Raw genomic sequence first — 6,000 nt, 5'->3', positions numbered from 1 at the left:
CACACTGAGTGTGAGGCTGAGTGTGGGGCCCAGTGTGGAGCTCAATCCCAGGACCCTGAGATCATGACCTGAACCAAAACCAGGAGTCAGATGCTTAACCAACTGTGCCAACCAAGCACGCTTACCCTTTACTGATACTATATATCCAACATATAAGAATATGGTTCTAGTATTAAATCCTAGATGTATCCAGACAGAATTATGATGGAGGTTTCAGACAAATATCCCAATCAAGTCTTAACAAAGTGTCTTTCCTTATCTCTCCTGTATCATTGACTAAATAAATAGCATTACTACCATTCCTAGAGTCCTTGATTTTTTATATTTCTCTTTCCCTCCTTAATTCCTTTTCTCCCTCCCTAACTTCATACTTCCTTCTCTTCTGAGCCATATCTAATTTTGTTGACACATTATATAGATTCTCATCCACTCTATATTTCCTACTTCATTCAATTCTCTTTTTTCTTCTACTATTATCACCCCTATGATCCAGACATCAGACACTTCCCTTTCTTAAATTGGTGGATAAAGGAATCAGAATAATCCTGTACCTTCAATATTAGGGAGAAGATGGGGTCATCCTACAGAAAGTATTCTGTAAATTGTACCATTGATTCTGTTGTTGCTCAGAGAAAAGCATTCTCAAGTAATGTGAAATTCTAATAGAAGGGACTAGAAGAAGGATCCTATTACATTCATAACAGGATTATGAGTTCACAAAGACTTAAAATTAAAATCATTAATTAATAAGTATATTTACATCTATGAGTATAGGCAGTGTGTTTTTCAGCTGCATTTTGTTTGCACTCACTATATGCCAAATACTGCTCTGAGTAATTTATACATGTTAATTCATTTAATTCCCCAAACTACCTATGAGTTAAGTACCATTATTATATGCATTTGGCAGATGAGAAAAAAAAAAAAAAAAAAAACTACACAAAGAGCTTGATCAAAGAACTTGTAAGTGGTAGGGTAAAGATGCCTAGACTTTTAACTATAAACTACAATGTCAATCTGGTAATATGTATTGTTTTTGGAAGAAATTATTACTTATGCTATGTAACCAATATGTTTTTATTCATTCATCATATAGTCATACTTTTTTCTTTCAAAACGTAGTCTGTGGCAGGCTGTATAAAGCCTGGGGATCCATCAGTGCAAGATAGATATGTCTTTGCCCTCATGGAGATGGCTGATGGATCAGATGTAAGGTGAAGGAGATAAGGGAACGAGGAAATGCTGGAGGATTCTTAGAAATTTTGTTTGAGCAAGTGTGTTGATGATGGCATTTTTTTTTTTTAATTGGCAGGAGGAGGGGATCAGAGTCTTGTCCAGCTATTTTCAATGCTCAATTAATTTGGCAAGACTGGAAGCTGTTGTAGTTGCTTTTTGGTTTGTCGGTTTGCTTTCATCAGGAGGCACATAATGTCTGGGATTTCTCTTGTGGGTAATTTGCGAGCAACATTGCTTGCTCATTCCCTCATTTTTCAAAGTTTTTAAAGAGTTCTACTTTTTGTAACATCTCTGTTAAGCCCTGAATATAAAACTATGAGTAAAAGAGTTACTGATCTGAAGAGATTGACAATCATTAATATATTTTCATTGTTTCAGTCACAAATTGCATAAATGTTCTGTTAATATTAATTGAATGATAACCATCTTCCAAAAGATGTAGTAAAAAAAATGAGTGCTTTCTAAAAAAATTAGAGGAAGATCTACATTGATAGAAAATCGGAGTATCATCAGGAAGGAAGTTCACTTCTCATAATGTCTTTTTTTACCTTGTGGTATTGAAGTAATTTTGAAATTCTTATTGTGTTTTTTTTTTTTTTAAGAGTTGTTATGTAGTTTAAGTACAGAGATGCATTCTCATCTAGATGCAGTGCTTTTTTTTCTTATTGATTCTTTTTATTTATTTATTTTTCCCTTCTAAGATGGAAGTTGCCTTAACAATCCTTCTGAGGCTTACAAAAGAAAAGTAGCACAAGCAGAGAGAGTTTAGATGTTCTCTTCCTAAGAAACAGGGATTTTGTAATGAGAGCACATAACACAGAGTATCCCTGAAGGCAGAAGAATAAGAGCTTAGCTTTCCAACTCTGCATGTGAAATGATTCACTAATTAGTAGTCCTAAATGTTAGGGGAAGAGAGATGGAGAAATAAAAGCCATTTATATGGTGTTTTGTGTATGATGGAAGTGTTGAATGAAACTTTGCTTCTTCATGGAAAATACCACTCGGTAAAAATCCGGTCCTATAAACTGTTACTTAAGCGGGTTCCTGCAGCTGCAGACTGATTAAAACCCAGCAGGTAAAGCCATAATAAACAAATGCCACCTGCTGCTGGAACAGGTGTTTGTGTCCTCATTTAGCAACCAAAGTAAATGAGAGGATGCAGAGGGGTTAAGGAGACCATTGCCTGGATTACCAGGAGCCTGGCATTCTGCAATTCATTGCTGTTTGTCCTTGAACTTAATGCTGGGGTTTTGATTTGCCAGGTTAGTTGATGATGCCTCCAGGATTAAACGTCGATATAATTAAAAAGACCTATATCTTCTCCTGGTAGGATTCCCCACATTGAATGTCTGCATTTTTCCGCCTCTGTTTTATTGTTGACCTCTCTACACCCTGCGCTATGTAGAAATTAATTACAGGACACAAATTACTGAGGAGAATTTCTTTCACCTTCTAACAACAAATGAAAGGAAACTGTATACAGGAAACATTAAAAATGGAATATGGTGGATAACATCCCATGAAATTTAATAAATACTTTTTAAATATCATGGGATATATAATATTGTACTGTTTTCTTCTCTCACTTTCCATCACCTACCCCCACCCTTACCACTTTCATCCCTCATAACTATTCTAACACACTCACCATTTGCTGAAAGGAGAGAAAAATGTTACTGTCATTGTTGCAAAGACTTTGGGCTTCTTCTTTTCTCCTTAAATAATGTAAACTCACGGAAGTCATTTTATTTTATTTTTTTTAAAGATTTTGTTTATTTCTTTGACAGAGAGAGAGTACAAGCAGGCAGAGTGGCAGACAGAGGGAGAGGGAGAAGCAGGCTCCCCGCTGAGCAGGGAGCCTGATGCGGGGCCTGATCCCAGGACCCTGAGATCATGACCTGAGCCAAAGGCAGACGCTTAACCCATGGAGTCACCCAGGCGCCCCACAGAAGTCATTTTTGAATGATTCTGAGAAAGTATCATTGGAAGACAAGGAATCTTGGGGGCAAATAGTTTCCCCAATATATTTTCTATAGTTGCTTCTTTGTGGTGAGTCTAAGTTATTTTATAGATATTGTTGTAAAAGCTAATAACAAAGTAAATGTGATAATGTTCTGACTACCTCAAAGAGCTAAATGAATATAAAAGGAAGCTGCAATGTGTGTGGTTTAAGCCCATAGAAATTAGATACCACATTTTGAAGTAAGTTATAAGATACCAAGGACTTGAAAAAGAAGGGAGAGGGGAGGTTTCATGACTCTTAAAACCTCTGGCAGGGGGTTAAGAAGAAAGAACTTTTGGGAGACTACTCGGAAAGCTGATTACTTAAACCCTTAGGATCTGGGATCACAGTGACATTATGTGGGACTCCAACCTGGAAAACTGGAAAAACAAAACACAGCCTATAACTGCATTGACAGCAGAGCAAAGAAGTGGCTGCTTTGGGCAATTGTATGCCCAAACTCTGTCAGGGCAGATGATGTGGAACATTTACCTTTTACCAGATTTCGACCAGGATCAATAAACAGAAAGCATAATGAGACTCAAACTTTTTATCTGAGAACTTTACAGAGGGATGTTTCAGTTAAAGTTACGCTGGGTTGTTGCTGTAAAGACCTAAACCCTACACTGGCAGAGGCTTAAAACAATAGAATTTTATTTCTGCTCATATAAATTCCAAATAGGTAGGAAGGAGGCTGGCTTTCTTCTTTGCAAGTCATTCAGGGATCCAAAGTCCTTCTACTGCATGGCTACTCTAGGCATTTAGATCTCTCCCCATTCAGCTGGCTGTGGGTAAGGTACCTCTTTTTACCCACTTTGATCTGGAAGTGATATATGCTGGATCTTTTCAGATCCCATGGCCCCACATAGTTGCAAGAGGGCTGCCCCCAATACAGCCTCTGGCTCAGGTGCTGTTTGGAAGGAACAACTCTATATTATAAGAAGGCAGCATGCCTCTTGGCTCTTTAGCTATTGGTCTCTTCAATAACAAAGCATAAATCAGAGGGATTTCTAGGTGCTTAGGGTCCATGAGTATGTACAGGATCATCCAGGAAAGAGAGTTCCTCAATCTTTTTAAGAGAATGGACATGTAAAATGTTCTGCAATTGGGAATGTGAACAAATCTCCAAGGAGTTCAATACAACACCATTGAAAGAAAGTGTTAGCATTGAAAGTTTTTTTCTTATCAAAGTAAACATTTAGGTCAGTGCCAGCGTAGTCATTCTTTTCCTACTCCCTAAACCCTTTCCCTTTTGTATTCCCTTCATCCTTAAGCCCAGACCCTACACTGTTGGAGTTAGAAGAAGCTGATAACAAAATGTAAAAGAGAAAGAAAGAAAATTGGAGAGAGAGAAGGAGCAAACTCCATCCCTCTCTCCCTATAGACCTAGAACTTTCTCAGGATAAATTGAGTAGCTTGCAATACACTTTAGGAATTTAATTTATTATCAGTATATACTGGACTAGGCAGTAGTTACTACCAAGAGAGGTTTCAATTACTTGAAATTGGAAAATAAATAAATAAATAACAAGACTGACCTTTCATTTCAATCAGTAACATGGGAAAACACTGCTCCAGAGAGTGCATTTAAGGGGTAGTGAAAAAAATGCCAATTTATGATTATATCTCATGAATTGGGTTTGTTCAATCACAGCGTGGGATAAATAAGAGATGTTATCTTGACAATATGAGACAAAACATTTTGCAGGTATATAAAGTTAAAGGTTTCAGTTGATCAGTTTTCTTGTTAGGTAAGTACTGGTTTCCTTACCCCTGGGATTTATTAATGGTATGTAACTATTTTTGAATACATTTTTCTTCCTTTGTACAAAGTTAACATTATTTAATCACTGGTGATTTATGATCTCGGAGAGTTTCAGGATCACTCTAAAGTAATATAATCACAGAATAAATGGGACATATTAGAAAAACTAGCTCTGTTCTTAAGCTTTTCATAATACTTTTCTTCCTCTTTTCCAGGTAGCATTGATCAATCTTTCTTGCCTTTAACTCTAACTTTTACATATCTGTTCCTGCTGTTGGCCTTGAGTGTTTTGAAGGCAGTGATCTTCAAACTCCCTTTATCTTCAACAATACTTGATATGTGAAAGGTCTGGTAGATAGACTCAGTGGCTTGAAAAAGAAGATGAAAGTTAAGGTTTTGTGATAAATCTCTGAAATTATCTCTTTTTTTTTTTCCTTTAATGAATTAATTTTTCTCCTAAAAGTAGAACACAGAAAAAATATCAGTTAATTGAAGCTTTTGGATTTCAAGTTCCTTTTAATCAAAGTCTTAATGAATATAGATATAGAACATAGATGAAAAATTTGACAAGATAACTCTCTTGGTATCATAATGAAGGTTAATATGTTAAAAAATCCCTATAGTAGTTACCATATGGGAGATATATCACAAAATTGTTCCCTACGTAATTCAGAATTCTGTGTTTCTTTCTCTTATACACGGCGATTCCAGAGGGATAAGTGCATCACTACAGAGTTGAACCATCCTGAGGAAAGGATCAACACAGTAAGGAGTGGTATATCAATGGGGTATTGAGGCTTGGGTAAAGTCAGCACACTCGAAGCCTGGTGGTGGTTTTGCCCTGTGCTCAGAAGAACTTTCTTGGTATATTCAGACTTCTCTTCCAGCCTTTAAAGTCTGTGTTGTCATTGCCTTCAAAATCAAATTTTGAAAGACTCACATTTCCAATATGAGAAAGTAGGCTCTTTTAATGAATTATGTTGTTATTAACCCATTA

This window comes from Mirounga angustirostris, unplaced genomic scaffold (genome assembly GCF_029215605.1).
Source record: "Mirounga angustirostris isolate CCGP_5_RB_7025 unplaced genomic scaffold, mMirAng1.0.hap1 SCAF_2, whole genome shotgun sequence".
NCBI lineage: Eukaryota > Metazoa > Chordata > Mammalia > Carnivora > Phocidae > Mirounga > Mirounga angustirostris.
This window is presented reverse-complemented; position numbering follows the sequence as displayed.